The following is a 22,176-nucleotide window of genomic DNA, read 5'->3' on the forward strand; positions in this document are numbered from 1 at the left end:
AGAGAGAGAGAAGTGAGCTGCAGCGTGCCAAAATAAGCAGGCTTTTAATTTATCGGCCTTGAAAGTTTTTTTTTTTTTTTTAAAAAAGGCAGATGCCGATAATCGGCAAAATGCCAAATATCAGTCCAGCCGATAATCAGTCTATCACGACTATGCACCACATGCTCTGATCTTAACTAATTTACTACCATTGACGGCTCAAGACGTCAAAGATATATATATATATATATATATATATTTTTTTTTTTTTTTTACTCGGCTGGTAGTGAATGAGTTAATAATGACAAGAAGGGTATAATATGAGCGGAGTGGCCTTCCGCATGTCGCCCGAACACAGACATCAGGCTCAAGACCCCAACATGCTTGTTATTAACTGTCTTGTGTAAATCTTCAGGCTGCACATTCAACCTTGGTCACTGCAGAGAACTCTGATCAAGTCTGTGGCTAATCCCCTATGACTGAGCCTCTGATATGTGCGCCAAACAGCGGGAGGGAGGGGGCGGGGGGGGGCGACAGAAATAAATGGTTTTCCGTGCAAATGTATGTGTGGAGATGGCGCTGCAGAGGCAAGAGGGGGATGCAGAAGAGGACACAGTGAAAGATAAATGGGCAGGAGCTTCAAGTTGGAGAGATGGAGCGGATATTTCGGGAAATTGGATCACGGGGCAACGACCAAAAAAAAATAAAAAAAGACAATAAAAACACTTCAACCTGAGCAAGAGAGTGGTCACGTCGGGGATGTTTTCAGTCAAAAGGCGAGAGTGAGCGGCATGCTTGGCGACGAGGGTTGACTTTTTTTTTTTTGATAACATTTGTTTTCCGTTTTTTTTTGTTTTTTTTTTCAGCCAGCAGTCAGCATGTTTAGGTGCTGGCGAACAAATCGATGCCACAACTGCCACAGTGCTAGAACGTACCGATGCTATGCGAGAGAAGGATGGATGCAGTCAAAACACCGGAAACGGGGGAGGGTTGACCCCTCAGAATCTCCACAATGTGCGTTTGGAGAAATGACCAAGAAGGAATGAAGAATCCCGTTGTTGTCCATGCGAGTGATGACGGCGCCAGTGGCGGAAAGTTCTCCCATTCAAGCTGTAAACAACAAGTACTGTTATCGCGACAGACGACAAAAAATGCTTGTGAAGACCCTCCAGCTGGTCGAAAAATGCTGTTCCTGAAGCACAACGCTGACATGTGAGCATAGTACTGTGACAAGCGATTCTGGTTCTCCTGGGCTACGGTAGCAGCAGACAATGATTGTTATTGGAGAAGAAGACCAAAGAGGTTTTTTTTAAAGCAGGGGTGGGCAAACTTTTAGATTAGCGGGCCACAATGGGTTCTAAAATTTGACAGAGGGGCCGGACCAAGAGCAGATGGATGGAGAATTTTGGTCACCTCACCTCATCGGGAGAAATAAAATACATTTAATTTGAAATGAAAGTCAACAAATGCATTACAACAAAATATCTGTCTTTGAAAAACCACAGTATTTAGAAAATAAAACATGAATAATTTTTTTTTTTTCCCAAGTTCGGCGTAAAACGTTTAACGGGCCGCATGTGGCCCCCGAGCCGTAGTTTGCCCACACGTGGCTTAATTATTAGTCTAATTCATTTTTCCAGATCTTTTGCATCTGACAATCAAGCTCACAAAACGGACATTGTAGAGGGTTAAACGGCAAGATGGCCACAGTAAATTGGCACAAATCCGGCTCGCGATTCTTGGCAGTGGGAGAGAGACGCACAATGATGCCTCCCATGGTGATAGCGAATCCCGAGAGAGGTTTCCCTGGGAGAAAACTCAGACCTCTCAAGCTTGAGGTGGTTCACAGACGGAGACACTCGGGATCCAAGAGTTGGATCACACGAAATTCTGCTTTTGACAGTCAGTACAATTTGATGTGATACACTATGCAGTTGGTTAGTTTTTTTTTTTTTTTTTTTTAGTTTGATTCAGAGATTTGCTGAGGTGTGACTCATGTCGTGTCGTACGTACGCTAAGGTGGAGCTTGGTGTAGCTTAACAAATGGGCTCATCAGAGCCAAACGTGCTCATAAAGACCCCGTTTACTACCCCGGTTTCCCCTTAACACCGAGCCGCGGTTCCGACATTTACAAGACAGCGTTATGATCGGGCTTAGGTGAGCACGACGGGAAGATTTATGTTTGTCTGTACACCCCACGACAACGACGGCCAGCCGCCTCACCGCCGGCTCGTTCCTGCCGTGGCGTGTCATAAAATGTCCAATCAATAAAAAAAAGAATCGAGGAAAAAAAAATAATAAATCTCAAAGGGTGCTGTAGTAGAACCAGAACCATTTTGAAAGGTAATTAGCCGTTGAGGTGACATAACTTTTGCAGACCGGCAAGCGCTATCGGGGGGGCGGGGGAGCTGGCATTTGTTGCTAATGCTAAGAGCTAGCCGCTAGCTAGTAGTAGCCACTAGCGTGTGTTGTGTCGCGTTTCAAAATGTTTCCTCAGACAATCTAACATTTTCTTTTTTCTAGAGAATAAAGACATCTTTTCCTTGATATAAGTATAGTATATATTTTTACCTCATTAAATATTATTATGACTATCTTGAAATAATACAACTTTTTTTCTCTAATTTATTTTTTTTTGGGGGGGGGCAACCTTTTTGCACATGCCAGTTATGTTTAATGATCGTTACGATTCTGAGACAATCCCTGGAAAACTTTCTCTGACCTGAAATGTTTGAGAAGCCCTTCCATTTTAATTGGCATCATTTTCAAGGTAGCGCAAGCGCCAAAAAGACGAGGCGTAGGTAATGCGCCTCTCTGATTGCCTGCGCGGTGGCCCTTAATCTGGCCCACTCAGCCACTACTAACTGGCTCGTGCGCGCGGCGTCCACAACGTAAGTGGCTCCAATTGCGTTAGATTAAGGCCGCCGCGAAGCGACTAAGTGACAGAATAAGACAATAGCTCTCCGCGGGAACGTCGACTACCGAGCTGAATTTTGCTTTGCGGCGGTGGGGAGTAACCAATTACAAATATTTTGTCACTAAAGATTTTTAAGGTATCTGTACCTTAGATTTAGTGACTTTTCAAAGTTACTCCCTACAAAACAGAAATGTAGAAGGTGTTCAAGCAAAAAAAAACAAAAACAAAATGGCATTAGTCCTCTCAAAATATATTTTATGTTTATTTTACCGGAAATATTATGCACCGTTCAAAAGCTAACGCTTTCCTTACATGTACTGTAGAAATCTGGGGGGGAAATATTGAATTTATTGCAAATTTTACCCAAATTATTACGCATAGATGGAAATTTTAATTGGGTGATTATTTTGTATACCACTAGAGGGAGCCCTAGCAGTACTAGAAACATACGGAGAATCCTAATTGAAGATAATTGACGATTGAAATCTCTTTTTACTTTTTAAATTCCAGTCTTTACTTTTTTACTCTAACTTTAGCAAAGTAGTTAAATCAGTTCTTCTACTTGACCCGACCAATTTTTTTTTTTTTTAATAAAAGTATGTACTCCTACTTAAGTACTTTAGCCCCTTATGTTGCATTGCGGCTGACAGCTCGCGCGGCCAGGTGTCGAGGCGTTTTACGCTTGTTAGCTCGTCCTTGGTGAGAACGCAGAAATGTACTACTTTTTTTTTTTCTTCCCTCTAACTCGCTGCACCTCCACGGCCATTTATATCATAGAAGTGGAGTGCGGCTGCAAGAAAATGGTTCAAATTCGCTACACCGTGTTTTATTTCTCCTGCTGCTGCCCTTGGATTTTATGCAGTGCCAAGTAGTAGTAACGGGGCTTTTTATGTATGTAGCACACTCTCCTATACCCTTTAAAGTTCGACAAAAGGATCCTTGAGTGTTGTCGGAGGACTACGTATATCTTGGATTGGTCACCGTAATGGAGGAATTGCGTGGCCGGAAGCATAAAAGTCAAGTTACAGTTTGTGAACCACCACACAAGCTGAGAGTCACACATTTAGTTGTTTTCTAATTATTGTTGGAGAAAATCTGACAGGTGGCAGATTCTATTCACGTGGCTGTTCGCTGAGGTTTTATTCCAAACGTGCCCTCGTTTAAGTCCATATCTCACGGAGCAGCGAAGGTTTTCAAGTGTGTGCGCATGTAGCAAAGTTTTTGTAAGGGTTTGTTGCAAACAGTTGCAAAGACGTTCCTAAACCGTTTTAATGGTGGCAGGTTTTCTTGTCTCCAACAAATTTATTAAAAAAAATTCTTCCCAATAAGAAAAACTGTACATAGCCACAAAATGTTTGAAACAAAACCCAATTTTGGGGGTGTTTTTTTTTTTTTTTTTTTACAAACCATCAGAGGGTCTGATGGATAACCAAAAAGCGCCTTGATGTTTCTTTTTTGTTTTGTTTTGTTTCGTTTTTTTCATTCAAGGTCGCAAACAGTTGCAAAGATGAAGCCAACAATGTCAAAGGATCGTAGGCAGTTTTTGTTTTTTATTTTTTTGTGACAGTTTTTCTTGTCACCATCAGATTTTGTTTGGGAATGTCAGGCGAACATCTTAGCAACTCTTTGCGACCTTGAACAAACCAAAAAAAAAAAAAAAAAATCTTTGCAACTGTTGGCGACCTTGAACGAACCCTAAAAAATAAATAAATAAATAAAAAACATCAAGGCACTTTTTGGCTATCCATCAGGCTTCCCTCTGATAGTCTGTAAGTTAATAAAAAAAAAAAAAAAAAGCCCCCAAAATTTGGTTTTGTTTAAAACAACATTTGTTTTTTGTGTTGGCTTGTGCAAAACAACTCCGAAAGTTGCGCCAAATTGCCCCAAGTAGTAGATTGGTCCATTTTGTTCCTCAAATTTGCTTCTTTATGACACAAGTGTACTTACAATGATGGCAGACAGATTCATTTTTTCTTTTGCATAATTTTGCATAATTAGGTGCGGGAGCCTGGCCCATTTGCCTGCCGACTGAATTGGTCGCCAGGCAATCACAAGGCGATTATGAATTCATGTTATGACTTTCCAGCTTCTTAAAAGTCAAGCTTTGTGTACCACTACATGAGCAATTGCCCAGTCATTTTGTCCCTAACGCTAATTTGAACGTGGACGCCGAAAACAGGAATGAAACTTTATGTAGAATTTTCTAGAAAATTCCTGCCGGTAAAAAAAAAAACAATTTCATCCATAGCCCTCAAAATCCACAAGCACAGGCACCGTCACAGCAAACCTGAACGCAAAGAGAATAAATGGCAGAAAACGGGCAGCTGGGTGAAGGGATTTCTGTCAAGACAAAATGGCTGCGCCCGGCGGACATGTCACCGTATACGCATATTAAAACAAGCGGCCATATCTCCTGGCGCCAATTCCCGCGACGGGGAGGTCAGCGGGTTCGGCCGACATGAAGATGAGCGATTTGCATTCCCCTCACGAACCGAGTTCAGATCATTTGCCATCAAGCGGATGTCCTTTCATATCCACAGTCTTTTCTGTCCCGTCACCGGCGCACGCTGGGGATCTTAATGACGCCTCGCCTTATTTGCAGTTATTTCAGGAAATTCGCCCGGCGGGGTCACCGGCGGAATGAACAAGACAAGCATCTTTGAAGATTATGATAATGGCAGCGCTCGAAGAGGGAATTGTTTTCAGAATTCATACGTATGGCTCACAGTTGTGCGATGCCATTTTCAACGTTTGTCAACGGTGGAAGGTACTCAAGTACAAATACTTGCTCATCGTCGGGTTAGAATAAGATAATAATTGTCATTATTTATTTAGATTTTTGTTTCAAATGTAGTCAGTTTTATTTTATTATTTTGTTTTAGTAAGCGAGTTTGTTGGTTAAAATTTTTATTTCTAAATTTCAGTATTTCCGGCCCGGCGATGACAGCCAATCAGCATTGAGACACACGTCGTCACACGTACATGTACGCAAAAAATTAAAAATTAAAAAAAAAACACGCGCGCACACACACATCGTGGTGACTGTTGACATCAAAACAATATGGGACAAAGTGGGACTGAAAGGTCTACAACAGTTCGGTTTGTTTCTTATAACAAGTCTGCCTGTGACGTAATAAGTATGTTCTCGACACCATTTGTCTGTCGTCGATAGCGACAGACGTACTGGGCCAGCCTGAAGGAATAACGCAAGGATGAGTGATAGACCGCCGTGGCTATGCCTGAATTTTACTTTCGTTGTTATTAGTTTTAGTATTAGTTTTTTGGTTTTTTTCTCGTTTTGTTTTGTTTTTTAAATATGTACAGAGTGTTAAGACAAAGGACATTTTTGCTACAAAAAAAATTGATGGGTCTAGTTAGATTTATTAATTTTAATAAATTTTTATTGAAATTAATTTAAACGATTTTGCTGATTTTCATTAACTCTAACAACCTTGGTTATTATATGAAAAGTACCGGTAAATTGATTATTACAACAACCACCAAAAATCCAAATTGAGTGAGAAAGAAAAACCACCAAAAATCCAAAATGAGTTTAAAAAAAAAAAAAACACCAAAAATCCAATATGAGTTAAAAATAAATAAATAAAAAAATCATACCAACCACCAAAAATCCCAAATTAGTTTTGAAAAAAAAAAAAAAAATGGATACTTCTTCATGTAGCATCATTCTAATCTCAACATCCCTAAATTTTTTGACCCAAGAAAATATATTATCTTAAAACCTCCAGGGTCTTTCCATATCTCCACAACGAGGCGCTCTACAGCAGCCACACCCGTGTGAACCCCTTCCACATACTAGTTTCCTCACTCTCTTTTCTGCAATGTGCGCACAATCACAGCGGACAACGGGGCACTCTAAAGCGACCACAACAGACAACGACCCAAAGCGAGCTAGCTGGCTGCATGACGCACTTTTCAAGAACGGTTACTCGTGTTAAATAAAAATATGGAAAATTTGCCACCACTGCTGAGATTGCAGCATAACGAATGGAAGGAAGGTAAATAAGACAGCTGCGGGCGTGACAGATGCGAGTTAGCCCGGCCAAACTAATCATAAGGCTTCGGAGAAACACGTCACATCAGACGCGCTACTAATGTCGACATGAAAAGTCAAAGCTGTCTTTTTTGTCGAGGAAAATGACCAATTCAACTGCCACCCGCCCGCCAGCCCGTCGCCGAACCAAAGGAGCAGATGGCGTTTGAGTGAAGCGTGCGAGGACGGCGAGTGAAAAAGTCACGCGCAAAAAAAAATAAAAAATAAAAACAACAACAACAACAAAAAAACGCTGTCGAGTCGTGAACGGATGCCATTTCACAGTGTTTACCAAAAAAGAAAACAAATTGGAGCAGAGCGGGCGCCGGCTTTTCTGGCTAAATGTTCAAAGCGCTGAACTTGCAAATGTAACGCCGCATTAGCCAATCATAAACAGCTTCCGTGAACTAAATAACAAAAGGGAGAACATTTGCACTGATTGTGGCCTTTGATCTGCAGCAGCTTTAATTTCATTTTATTTTATTTTCTGTGCCTGTTTTGTGAACAGCTTTAGTCACATCCTCCACATATACAAACGCTCGCATAATTAGCATACAAAAGCACGTGCCCTAAAGGGGCAAGCTAAACTCCCTAACTTTGGTCTGTAGAAGCAAACGTCTTTGGACTCCAACCTAACATCTTCCATCGTTTTTTTTTTTTTTTGTCGTCCCTGTAGTGGTAGCTGGTCGTATTCTAAAGCTCTGAATGTACGCAGATGGTTCCCCATATAATAGTGCGTGCTACTGGTATTCTGAAACCTGCCTGGCAACATGAGCTAGCTGAATTCTGATTGGATAAAAACTCTCAGCAAGAAATTCAACACTGGGATTTAATATGACAAAGTAAAGAATATGATCATGATTTCTTGATTATTTTAGGCTCTTGACCGCCCACCACTGCCAAAAAAACTAATCTTATCTTATCCTAACTTAATTTTAAATTAACCATTTTCCTGCGGTACTATTTTTAAAAGTAAAACTGACTGTCCCAAAGCAAACTAAGTCGAGCCGGTCCAATGCGGTAAAGTGTTTTTTGTAAACACTGAAGACAATTTGAAGTCTCAAGTGAAACGAGCAGTTTTTTTCCAGATTGTCAAACAGGCGCAGGGACACCAACGCAGGCCTTCAACCAAAGACTTGCTTCTTTTGATGAAACCAGTGTCAGCGTAGAACAGATCAAACCATCTTTGGACTAAAGAGCTCTGAAGGCTTCTGGGAGCAGCAGGTAGTCGTAGAGGCGTGGTTGCCATGGCTTCCGGCCAAGGGGACAACACAACGAGGACTGCCGTTGCGCTGAGGGCGTGCGCGCCAGAGCAACACAAAATAACAGCCGGCGGCCGGCAGAAAACGACGAGCCGCACGCCAACGGCAACTGCACAAACGTCTCATCATTTGCAACCTCGGGCCTCCCTCGTTTAGTCGCTAATGACCGCGCTTTGGCTTCTTAAAGAGCGTATTGTGACCGCGGGATCACTCAAGAAGACAACGCAGCCGAATTACTGCACGAATATGTTCCTGCAGTCGCTCGGCCAGCCCGGGTAGGGATGATGTTAATGACGTCTGGTGGGAGCTGCCAGCAGAAGGACTCGGGAGCCACATCTGGGCTGGGCTTCGAGGCGAGGCGATGAAGTCCCTAGCGTTGCTTTGGAGTGTCACTCATGTTATTAATTAGCCTCTAATAGAATTACTCGTTCCAAGAAGCGATTCACTGTTAGAAGGAGCGGTCCAGGTTGGTGTGGAATAGATCTTTACGAAAATGCGATGATGATGATTTTTGCTTTTTTTAAAGACAAATTGTTGATCTTAAAGGGGAAGTCAACCCCCCCCATAAATATTTGGAATAATATGTTTTGTGTGCCGTGACTGTCTAAACATGGCATTCTGATTAATATGACGTTTTGGGAATATGAGTTAAGCACCAAAATCCATCCGCTTTTTTTTTTTAGCGATCACAGAGGGCGGCCATTTTGTTACTTTCTGTCAACTGAAAATGACATCACAGTTGCTCAAGGCTCGAGTATCGAACAATCATGGCTCACCTGTTTTATGAAGCTGAGCCCTGACTGAGCAACAAAATGGCCGCCCCCTTAGATGGCTAAAAACGGGGTGGATGTTGCATCTTATAACACATATTCCACAAACGCAAAATGAATCAGAACGCCGCGTTTCATCGAGTGGCCCTGCATAGAACATGTTTATGTAAAAGTATTTTTTGGGTCAACCTCCCCTTTAATTAACTCATTTACTGCCATTGACGGCTAAAAACGTCAAAGATCCATTTTCAGAATCGTCTCTGTTTTGATTTGATATTTGAATGTATCGTTACCGAAAAATTATGTTTTCCGGTTATCGTGAGATCTCGCCAGCTACCGCCCGCCAACACAATAGCTACCGTATGATATGAATAAAGCATCAAAACTTATTACTCACTCAACCTCCTGGAAGCGCTTGCTGAACTATTAATAGCATGGTGGAAAAAACGGCCGTGAGGTTTCTCTGAGTTGCAGCCGGGCGAGCCATCTGGACCTCGTGCGTCACCGGACCACCTGTGGGTGACTTTGGTCCGGTTGCCAAAAAAACGCAGAGGTCTCCTTTAACAATCAAGAGCAGCTTAGTGTGTGTTGCACACCGCAGATGGAAGAAATGCACGGCAGAAGAAAAAAAAAAAAAAGTTTGCTTTCCTCGAGAGTAGCGATGGAAATGTTTAGCCATATATGGAGCTAATGATTGTTGGGATTGTAATTAACGTTATTAGCATATTGCGCAACTTTAGAAGGGGTCTACTCGTCGTCCATTATGAGAAAAATTAAAAAGAAGACAACAAAGAAACTCAATTCATCAGACCGGGTACATTTTGTCATCATTTAAATTTGGAGATTTTTTTTTCAGTTATGTAATATTTTTGTTTCAGATTTGATATTTTCTTTTTTTTTGTATATTTCTTCCAGATATTTAATTGATTTTGTAATAATTGGGTAATTTGCTAAATATTTCTTTTTTTCACTAAGAAATTATTTTTTTCCCCCACTTTTTATAATTTTTCATCAAATATTTTATTTTGATACTATTTTTTCACACGTTTCTTGTTTTTTTTCGAATGTGCATCTTTTATCTTTAAATTATTTCTTAATATTTTTTTTTTTTTGGTCAAAAATGTTTTGCATTAGGTCTAACATATATTTTGTCATTTTTTATTTTTTCCCCCTCCACCTAATTGTGTATTTTTAGGCATTTCTGTCTTCAATGCTGCTGCGGCATTTGAGACATAAATTTGACATATTTAAATGACTTATTAATATTCTTGCTGGCGCCAGCACGCTCGCACCAACGCAGGTACAACAAAGGCAAGACGGGGAGAAAAAAATAAATAAATAAAAAGTTATGTTTTGAGCACGGGGAACAAAGCCAAAGAGACATTTTTATATTCACTCAGATGACAAAAAGCCAATATGAATGAACATCAGCACTATTTTAGGAAGCGAGGGTTCACAGTTGAAATTTCAGTCCCATTAGGAAAAGTCAGCGATGGATGAAGATTTCATTTGATAGGCTGCGCCAAAGTTGTTCCGTCATTTCCCGGAGTGAACGCCACCGAGGGATCAACGCGAGCGAGCGCCACCTGTGCTGCCTGGAGCCCCTCGAAAAACTCCCGCGTCTCATCTGTAGACAGAGCTCGCGAAGGTGATGCCCCGCCCCCCTCCCCCGGCGGATGAGGGAACCACCACGAAGCCTCCCTCCCTCGCGTCATCATAAATCTATCCACGACAGCAAAACGAAGTCCTGACGGCTGTTTTGCCTTTCCCCATTTTTTTTTTTTGTATTTATTTTTGGGTTAACTTTAAAAAGTGTTCATTTGACCCTCAACATAAGAGGAGGGCGTGAAACATGCGAATGGATGACTTTAATTAACTTCCCCGTTTCCAAAGCGAATGTCACGTTCTCCTTGGAACGATCAATCCGAGCGATCAGATAGCAGACACACTGAGGGGGGGTGGGGGCAGGGGTGGGGCGACTCCGGCCTTCCTTGATGCGTCACGTGCACTCCTGTTGGGGGGGGGGCGGCCAAGGACAAAAGTGGAAAGACGACCTCCGCCGATTTTTGGCATCTCAGATTACGTACGCTTTAAGACGACAGTTGTGTTTTGTTTTGTTTTGTTTTTCACGCATTTGGACACAAATGATTTTATTTATTTATTTATTTATTTATTTTTTGGGGGGGGTGTATGACACTCACTTAAGGAAGGACGCAAATGAAATGTGTCAATGTTGCCGCATTATTTTTTGTGATAATGGACGATGATGGGAGACGTCAATTTATTATTTTTTTTATTTGATCTGTGATCGACAGTTAAATTTTTTTATTTTTGTTTATGATGAAAGTCACGCCATTTTCTGGCTTTTACTTTTTACTCGTGTGATGACAGACAGTTACAAAATGTTCTTATTTTGTGTCATTGATGGACAGTTGACATTTTCTCGTTTGTTTTTCTTCCGGTGATGGTGGACAGCCACAATGTTTTGTTTTATTTTTTTGTTGTTGATGGACAATTTTGGTCCTTTTCTTGTTTTGACACGTGTGCTGATTACGTTCTTGCATTTTGTCTTTTTTTTTTTTTTTTTACATCTGTGGTGATGTAAAATTTCAAATTATTCTCATTCATTTTTATTTTTATTCCTGTGATGGTTAAACAGCAATGATCTTGTTTTAATTAATTTAAAAAAAAAAAAAAAAGGGGGAAAAAAAGTTTTATTTCTCTGGTGATAGGTGTTGGATTTTTTTTCTCTCATTTCAAGCATTCATCATTTTTTTGTCCTCTTTTTTTTCTTAATCTTTCAGCAGGGAAAAAAAATGTGAAGATCCTTGACTTTTACCATTTGACTAAACATCTGATCGTGAGCTTTTGCACAGTTCTGAACACCTCAGGGTCACCTGCAAATATTCAGCGATGTGGCTCTCTTCCCGCGTCTTTGCTGAATCGCTAATTGCCTCGGTGAGCGTGCGTCGCCTGCGGGGGGGGGGGGGGGCGGGGGGGGGCTTCAGAAAGCAGGTTAGCGCAATCGCTAATGGTAAACACGCAGTCGGTCCTCCCTGGGAGTGTCAGATGAACGGCCTCCATCCTTTGCGGGGTTGCCTCCCCGATGTAAACATACAGGCAAGCGAGGCCGTGTTGACAGAAACGGCCGTGATTGTTTGCATGTTTCTGTTTCGTTTTGGCTGCAGGCGGACGTTTGAATGTTTCATCCCTCCGCCGCGGCGCAGTTTTTCCATCCTTCGCCTTAAAGATGATCTCATTTTTCTCCCGCCGGATCGATCGATACGGCTTGTCCCGCGGCTCGCTTTTCAACCCTGACCGCCTCATCATGGTGCGCGGCGGTGTTGCTGTTGCAGCGTTTTCGACTCTTTGCCTCCATTCTAATGAACACAGTGGTGCCTTGACTTACAAACGTCTGCTAGCTTAATGCTATAATGCAACGTGAAACGCAAACACAGGAGCTGCTGTCGGCCACGGCTCGCGCCGAGACGCTCACGCGACTGACTAACGTAACACGGCAACACCAGCAGACCACTCTGAACCTTCAATCTATCGTGCGGGTTTGTTTGGACCTCAGGTTGTTTCTGAATTGGACCACATCAATATTCAAAACACTACAGTGCCTATAATTACTTCTAATTTTGGCGTTTATCTACATCAGCATTCCCAGAATCATTATTATTATTTCAAACGCCGAGATTTTGATAAGAAAATAACTAATAAATCTCTCTCTCTCTCTCTCTCTCCCTCTCTCTCTCTCTCTCTCTCTCTCTCTCTCTCTCTCTCTCTCTCTCTCTCTCTCTCTCTCTCTCTCTCTCTCTCTCCCTCACTCCCTCCCTCCCTTCCCTCTCCCTCTCCCTCTCCCTCTCTCCCTTTCTCTCTCTTTCTCTCTCCTTCTCTCTAATTCAATTTATCTGGAAATTCACTTTCATCACATCATTGAGTCACATCTTTTTTTAGATTATAAATGCATATATTTCCCCCCCACCAAAAAAAAAAAAAAAAAAAAAAAATATATATATATATATATATATATATATATTGTATATTGCAGGTTTTCGCTTGTAGCAGGTGGGTCGCGGAACGTATCCCCCCCGCGATGAACTGAGCCGCTTCCCTGCACTCGTATCCGATTGTGTTCACCTTTCAGCAGCAGTCGTAGGTGACGCTTTCCGGAAAATCCACACTCCCACTCTACAGTCGCCCTCAACCTCCAAGCACACAGACCGCCTTTGCGGATCCGCATCAAATGGAATTGCCCTTGTGAATCACTTGTATAAAGACGGGAGGAGGGGGGAGGGGTTGGGGGGGGAGGGGAACGACAATGACTAATTGTCCTTGCCGTTTTCCGGCATTAACTCGTTTGCCACCTTGTTGGAATTTTGCAGTGTTGTCGTCATGTGACCGTAGGGGGCGCTGTGGGACGCCCATTTTTTTTATACTGTTCAGGGTCGCACGGGTGGCGAAAGCCTATTACAGCAGAAGGAAGGAAGGACAGATGAGCTGTCAATCACAGGACTGACTCTGCTAATGTTCTTTTCACACACAGCAGCAAAACGGGAGGGGAAGTCGGCTTTTTTTCAAATTTTTTTTAATGATGGATAGTTACAACTGTCATTTTTTCCCCATTTTATTTGTCTCATAATGGACCGTTACGACACTTTATTTTTATTGTTCTTCTGTGATGATGATAAGCGACAGTGTATCTTTTTTTTTCCTTTTAATTCTAGTGACAATATACAATTTTGACTTTTTAATTTTACTTCTGTTACGATGACCAGTTCATGAGTTCTGGTTTTACGTCCAAGACGAACAGTTAGTACATCTATCCAATTCATTTTTCCTCTCGAGGGTCGTCGTGCCTTTTCGCATCCGTCTTTGCGCAGTAAGCGGGGTACCCCCTGAACTGGTTGCCAGTCCTTTTTTTTTTCTGTGATGATGGGCAGTTATTACATTGTCTATCGTCTATGATCACAAATGATAGTGACATTTTTTTTTTTTATGATGGATAGTTACCGCATCGTGTTGTATTTCGCCGACGCGAGACAGTTATGACTTTTTCTAACTTTTTCATTTGACTTCTGTGACGGGCGTTTGACATTTTCTCATTTACTCCTGATGAACGACAGAGCACTTCCTTTTATTACTTTTACATCTGTGATGGCGGACGGGTTATGGCGTGACTGCACTGATGGACATTTACGACATTTTCTCATTTTTATGTTCCATTTATTTGATGGCGGAGGGTTACGAAATCTTTTTTTTTTTTCTTGTGGGTCCTTTACACATATTTGCATTTTTTCTGGTTCATTCATTCCTCTAGAAAATTCCCAAGTCTTCCGTTAACTTTAAACAATTTAGTCTGTTCAGTTTGGGATGTTCACTTTTCTACATGCGGCAAAGAACTGCAATAATCGTGCCACATTATACGTGGCAAACCATACATGCTAACAAAACAACAAAAGAGAACGAGGATCTTCTTTATTTAATTTCTGCCGTCTAACATTTCTTAAAGCAACAACCATTCCAACACCTGTTGAAGCACATGGCATGACGCAGACCAGTGGAGAAATTCCCTCTGCTTTTATGGGATAACGCGACTGTTACTGGAGAATAACTCGAGCCGCCATGCCCGCTAAATCAATCCCAACTTCCCAGCCACACTCGAAACGTATCGAGCTGCCATCTTCCTGGATACCACCTCCCATAATCCAATCGGAAAGCATCGCGGGGATTGCATTAGCGGCTCATTTGCAAAAGCTGCAAAACGCTCTCCCTTCGAGGAAATCACGCAGAAATCAATGACTGCGAAGCCTCGCCTGGCTCCCTTAGAGGAAGTTCAGATTAGGTTTGCAGGGGGAAAATCAAATGAAACTTTTGTTGTTATGCTTACAGCTGGGAGGGGAGAAGGATCCTGCTTATCTGTGGCGCAACAAAGTGAATAAGGCGGCCACGGCTTGCTTGATTTTTTTTTTGTTTTCGTCCACTTTTGTCAATTGGAAAAAAGGAAGGGAAGGGCAGAAGATGGTCTGGGAGCGATTTTGATTAAACTGGTAGCAATTAAGAAGCTACGCCGCACATAAATGACATAGTGGACACATGTATACTCATGGTATGGCACCCTTAGATTTGTGGATTTTTTTTCCAAAATGTTTATTTAAATATTTTATTTCTTATTTGTTTTTTGTGGTTTTATGGGGTGGGGGGGGGGGGCAACCCCTGTTTATTAGCAGTTTAACAGTATTTTTTTTTTGTAATTTAAAAAGTTGATAATTTTGAAAAACAATGTAATTAAAATAAATAATAAAAATAAATAATAATAATAATAAATAATAATTCTTCCTTCAATATTTTTTTAAATTTTATATGCAATTATTTTTCAAGTTCCTCTTCCCACGTAATTTTTTATTATATATATATATATATATATATATATATATATATATATATCTTATACAATAAACTATCTGATTATGCATAAATATTTTGGTCTTGCAGGTTAGGCTTAGCATAAGCAAAAAGAAAAAAAAAGAAAAATTTATGTAAATGAATATAAATGAATATGAAAGAAAGCTTCAGAGCAACAAATAAATTCTAATAAAAAGTGTGACGAAAACAGACACTAAATTGTAAGACAGATTACAACAACAAGGCAAACAAATCTGTGGCTTTGTCACTTATTCACAATGATATGCAAATGAGAATGAAAAAAAAAATAATCCAACGCTAGACACGATAGAAAGAAATAAAATATGGTGACTATGCATAAAAAAAATAAAGCCTCCCGACAAAATGAAATGAATAATTCCCCCCCTTTTCTAAAATGTATTCGACTACAACACAATGTTGATTTTAATTCGATGAATCGTTCAGTGCTGCACCCGACGGGCCCTGCGGAGAACAAATGAAAGTCTGACAACTCCGTTACAAGGCCGCGTCGTCTTTTTGCCATCTGGCTCGAGTGCTTCAATCTCGCTTACACCTTCACGCTGTTGCCTCAACTCAAATAAGCCCACACTATCGATCCCCCCCATCTATTTTTTTTTTGTTGTTTTTACTACCTCGACTCCCATCTGAGAAGCAGCCTTCCTCTTTGATAGCACCTCCGCTACCGCCGCCGCTGCTGTAGAAAAGCGTAAATTCTCAAGCCCATTTGCCGGCGAGGGGGTGGATGAATGGAAATGTAAAGCATGAAAAGAAGAAACACGACGTGGTGGGGAATTTTATAGCTTTCCTCATTAGGGAAAGCATGTTTTCTAATTCCTCCCTCCATAATAGCGCACAACACGCTGATTGATTGCATTCTTATTCCCCGCTCGCTGGCCTATTCAGGAGGGCCTTCTAAAAGTAACAATATGGAGAGATGAGATATCAAAAAAAAAAAAAAAACTGTGGAAACATTAGCGTGATGAGTCCCCTACATGCGTGCAACATGTCGTGCAATTACTGTAATGACAGCTTTCCTTCACTGTTATTCATTCTTCAATTTCCGGAAAGTTTCCGGTACATTTCCATGGGAATTTAGGAGAGGAGGGGCGGGTATGGAAATATTCCAAAATGGAAAAGCATCCGTGGGGATTATCAGTAGTTGTGAATTTAGTGTGATCTAATTTAATGCAAATTCATCCATCCATTAACTCATTTACTGCCATTGACGGCTAAAGACGTCAAAGATCCTTTTTTTTTTTTGTTTTTTTTTTTTTTAACTCGGCTGGTGGTAATTGGGTCACGGGTGTGCTGGAGCCTATCCCAGCTGTCGTCAGGCCTGAACTGGTTGCCAGCCAATCGCAGGGCACGCAAAGAAGAACAACCATCCGGGCTCACACTCACACCTAGGGACAATTTAGGGATGTTTTTGGAATGTGGGATGACACTGGAGTACCCGGAGAAAAGCCGCGCAGGCATTGGGAGAACATGCAAACTCCACACAGGAAGGTCGCAGCCGGAATCGATCGCACGAATAATAACGTAAAATGAATATGATGATGATTAATATTTAAAGCCACTATGGTGGGACATGGTGATTTTCTAGGATTGTTGTAGAAATGGCAGATGTATTGAACTAAAATGTTTGAATTTAATATGTGCTTGCTCAGTGCCTTCAAATGAATGAATATCAATAATTATTTATAACATAACGTGATTAAAGGTCATTTGAGCAAGTTTGTTATTTCAGAAGCGTGTATCAAATTCGCATTCATCGGCACCCGACAAGTAGCTCTCAATACCGTCGCTCAAATCAATACAAACAAACACGGCGCACGGACGCGTTCCCTTCGGCCAGTTCTTCTCACAAACAATCACCGCCACTCACAATCCAAACAAACATCAAAATCGAAATTAAAACTCCCTCGATTGAAATTGCCAGGACCCGACAAATCATGCGCTTCTCCCAAGAAGCGTCCGCCTAAAAATAAAGGCCGATTCGAGCAGTCGCCGACGCTATGTTAATAAGAATGAGGAGGAGGAAGAGGAGGCATTTCTCGCTTTCTTCTCCCTTCTCAAGCCTCGGGGTGCATACATTACACGGGTGTGCATGAATTAGCATGAATCGTTTGGAATGGTGCCCACATATAGACACGCGCGCGTATCGCCGTGTTCCGAGAGGCGATTGGGAGGCGAAGCGTGACCGCCTGTGATTGAAGCCTCTTTGGCTAACAGGTGCCATCAGCTCTGCAAATCTTTGCTCACATGAAGGCATTTTGGAAGAAATGGACAAGAAGGCACAGTCGGGATTTCACGCACAAAGTCAGAAGAGGCCGCCGGCCGGACTTTTGGTGATTTCCATTTGTGTTGACGCAAATCAATGCAAACGGACGTTATTGTATGAATAAAAAGAGCGAGGATTTCAGACACTCAATTTATTGGCAATAAAACGTCCCCCTTAGGAGCGTCTTCATTTAAGTATGTATTGATTTTTTTTTTTTTCTGTGGAGTCTTGCTTAAAGGCTACACCATACGGACTCTATAAAATACAGTATTTCCTCAAGTAAATGTCTGCTATAAGTAGACGCCGGCGAAAAAACAGTGGTAAGTGTAATGACCTCAGTCCATAAACGCTGCGATTCGCACACAAACAAAGTTAACTCCAGATGGCACATTTGGGCTCTGTTGCTAGCCAAAACAGCAGTCATGGCATCTTTTGCTGAGCGGAATGTTGGGAACATCCACTGCGGCATGGACAAACAACCTTTCATCAAGACCCCACATCATGGACACACGAATATTCAAGTTTAACTGCACATTTGGACTCTGTCGCTAGCCAAAAGAGCAGCATCGTCCGGCATAAAGTCCTCAGAGGCTGTATCCACTTAAAAAAAAAATAAAAAAATCAACAACTCCCTCAAATAAATATCGGACCTGAGTTGATAGATGAACAATAATAAAAGCACAAAAGTCTCAACCGCAGAGCACATTTAGACTTTGTTGCTAACCAAAACAGCAGCACCTACAGACGCATGCCGACATCATTTGTAACTACGAGTTCACACCGCTCTGGCTAATAAATGTCTCATTTAAATAAATGCCTCCTAAAAATATAACCAAGTATAAAAATCACAATTGAACTCTGTCGTGACCCAAAACAGCAGCACCGACCGAAAATTGGGCCATTTTCTGATCAGATCAGTTATTTTAAACTTGTTGATCAGCCCCAAAATCCTGATTGTGTAAAGTCTAGTTAAGTATTGTTGTGTGGGCTACCAGATTACCGTTTTAGCGGAAGGAGGCTGTCCCACTCGCATAAACGTGCAAATTCAATTTTTGTCCGTCTCTGTACTTCTATGCATTTGATGCGTGAGCTATAATTAGCGACATCGCCACATCATAAAACGGCGATAAATTGCAGCTAAACCAGCGGCCCAGACTCTAAAATCTCGGGCTCCGTTTTTCCGAGGTTCGCCGATGGAAAAGACGTCGCACCGCTTGTTCTGTGCTGTGCTGTGATTGGCCAGTTTACATTCCGGGAGGGCTTTGGCGTTACAAGCGGCTAATTACAGACAACTCGAGTCTTCACACGCCAGCTGAGCCAATCGCATGCATCCCAACACCCTGCGATGTGATTGGTGCAGAAGTTTGGCGCATTATCCTGACGTGCTTATCACTCGCTCTGCTACATTCCTGTCTCAACATATTGGATTTTAGTTGATCACCTCCTTCAGGGCTAACAAACATGACACTTGGATCATACACACACACACACACACACACCCCCACACACCCCCACACGCACACACACACGCTCTCCCTCTCTCGTTCCCCCCTGCTATTTCTAATTCACTAAGCCCCCCGAGCTAAATGACAGGTAGTCAATGACCTCTATCCCGGCGCGCTGCGTCTCCTACCGAGTCAGCAACAAACTCATTTCCCAACTTAAAGAGAAAGCACAAAAAGCCTCCCCCTGCCGTGCTGTTGCCAGAGAAAGGGACGCTAAGAGATTGAGGTGAAGGGCAAGGAGGAGAGAAAACAGGACGAAAGAGATGAGATGGATGGAGGGTGAAGGTGAGCTAGCGTTGGTGGGGGGAGGGGGGGGGGGGGTTATGTGGTTTGAAGTCAGACAAGATAGGCAGAGAAGCCAGGAAAAGCGATCTACTATGCAGCCTTATTTACACGTAGCAGCCGCTATGACAGGTAATTCAGGCAAATTCTCCACAGGGCCTGCAGCAGACGGCGGAGGATAAAGACGAAAGGAGAAAGCGAAAAGAGAGAGGGAGTGAGGAGGGAAGGCGGGCGGGGGAGGGAGGGGGGCCGACGTGCGCCGACTACCTGACAGCAAAAATGGCTTTCCAGATCCCAATCGAGAGGGAGGGAACGTCAGGACGAGGACGGTTGCTTGGGAAACATGTTGACAAAGTCTGTTGCTTTTATGCAGCACATATCAAACGGAGTTTTTTTTTTTTTTAATTCAATTTCTCTTCACGCGAAAAGATCAAGCAGGCAGACGCCGACGAGCAATTTATTCTCGCTCCGATTTATTTTTCTGTTGGTCGAACTCCCGCGGCATGCGTGTGTGTGCGTATGTGCGTGTGTGTGTGTGTGTGTGTGTGCGCGTGTGTGCACCACGATGGCTGGACATTATTATTTATAGAAATGTCGAACGGCTGTCTGACGAATGTACTGATTTTTATTCATTTATTTCATTTTTAAACCAGACAGGTTGAAAGCAAATATTTGTTTATGCTCCCTTTCCAAAATTAATGCACGTAGACGCCGCAACATTCGGTCATTGGAGGCCGTCTAAAAAGAACAAGAACACTTTTCATCTTCAAGGCAAATGTTTGGTTGTGTTTCGTCTCACAACAGGCGCTGACCCGTTATTTTATTTCTAGCCCAGACCAGAACCTTTCATGTGAAGTTTTAGTGTGCCCCGCGAGTGTGCGTCAAATGAACGACATTTCATAAGTCAAGCATTGCTTCTCTGATTGGTAGATTTTCCTCAGGCGCAGTGTTTCTTGAATATCAAATGAAAATAATAATAATTTTGACAATTTTAACAAATATGCCCCCAAAAAAAACAATTACATAAGCAGGCTCTGGACCAACTTAAGCTTCATCTCCGTCGTCTTTTGAATTATCCTCTAATTTCTTTTCCCTTGCTTTTCAAAAAATCTTAAACTAACCCAGATAAATTCATGCTGCAGATAATTCCTGGCTGCTTTCTGCATAGTCATTTCAATCGTCTGTCAATAAAATAAAGAAATAAATACAACATGGAAGTACACCTCTTTCCTCCAAGGATTTTTTTTTTGTTTGTTTGTTGTCTTTCCAAAAATCCCAAACTAACCCAGATACATGTAAATGCAGGCACTGGATAAATCTATGCGACAGAATCAGTTAAATTCATCATAAAAATAAAAATCAACAGGAACGGCATATTCATCTCCAAATTAATTTCTGTTTAGTCTGTTAACGCCCTCTACACACCCCCACTGAAAATAAAAATAAATAAATAAATAAATACTAACTCAAATAAAGGCTATGAAACTCTCCACAATCATTTGAATTCACCACTTTTTTTTTTTTTTTAACAGGAAGACAATTTTCATCTCCAACAGGAATGTCTGGTTTTTTTATTGTTTGTTTTTGGGTTTTTTTGTGGAAAAAGCAAAACAGCTTCATTCAGAAACCTCAAATTCCCGTAACTAAAAGCAGGATCCCGATAAAGATACGCGGATGTCCACAGTCATTTGGATTAGCCGTCAATAATCAACGGACGCACACTCGGAGATAGTTGAATTATCGGCACAATAACAGAACACCGTTGCGGCCCTCTTCGATTAAAACTAAGACGATCCGTTACAGTCAGCCAAGCTAACGAGACAAGACCGCTCTTAAATACATAATCATATTTCGGGGCTGTATTTTGTACCGTAGTGGGTTGCACATTATGTACAAAAGGGGGAAACCGTGAAGAGAATCAAAGGCGGTGAAAGAAAAGATTATCCCCGATGCTTCACTGGAGTAAACGCACACACGCACACACGCAAGCGCACACACAAAAAAATTCTTGCCTGTGCGTGGAGCTGGAAATTAGCGGCGACGGCGTCGGGAAAAGATCGCGCTGATTATCGCTGTTGATGATCGCCGCGTCTGCAGGTTATCGCGGTGAAGGAGGCGTGGAACGTCAATAAGCTGACAAAAAATAAATAAATAAATAAAAGTCTCCACGTTATGACCAGGAATAAATAAATAAATAAATAAATAAAAATAGATGCAAGACTTGATTAAAGATTGCTGCCGGGGTTTATTTTTTTGCCGGAAGACTTTTTCATCACGCAGATTTGAGAGCTGTTTGTATCCTCCCCCGCGTGATTAACATTTCAAGGTATTTACTTTATTTTTTGTGTGTTGTTTTCCAATTCAGACAAAAGCTCGCCAATTAAATCAGCGAGCTTGGTAATTAGTGTTATCATGTTTCGTGGCCACACACTCGCAAAATTTTGCGACATCTATCGTGGAAGTGGCACTAGAACAGACGAAACAAAAAAAATCAAATAATTGCGGACTTAGTGCCTGAATTTTTTTTTTCTGGGTCTTCTCATGAAAGACAGATTTTATATTGCCATAATGACGTTTGTTTGGTTAGTATAATTAGTAGCCCACATATTTGGTACTAATGAGAAAAAATCTTTCGGGCAAGCCTATCTTTTAAAGAATCCTGGAACTTTGCCAAATGAAATTAAATCAAAGACTTCA

The 22,176-nt window shown here is 41.7% G+C and overlaps 1 protein-coding gene across 1 annotated transcript in view; it reads right to left on the reverse strand.

The window, feature by feature from the left end:
- Positions 1–22,176, reverse strand: part of iglon5 (IgLON family member 5) — a 127,268-nt gene that overhangs the window by 75,690 nt on the left and 29,402 nt on the right. The window lies entirely within an intron of this gene.

This window comes from Idiotropiscis lumnitzeri, chromosome 10 (genome assembly GCF_059441095.1).
Source record: "Idiotropiscis lumnitzeri isolate Australia: NSW breed Sydney's pygmy pipehorse chromosome 10, RoL_Ilum_1.0, whole genome shotgun sequence".
In the NCBI taxonomy this organism is placed as follows: Eukaryota; Metazoa; Chordata; class Actinopteri; order Syngnathiformes; family Syngnathidae; genus Idiotropiscis; species Idiotropiscis lumnitzeri.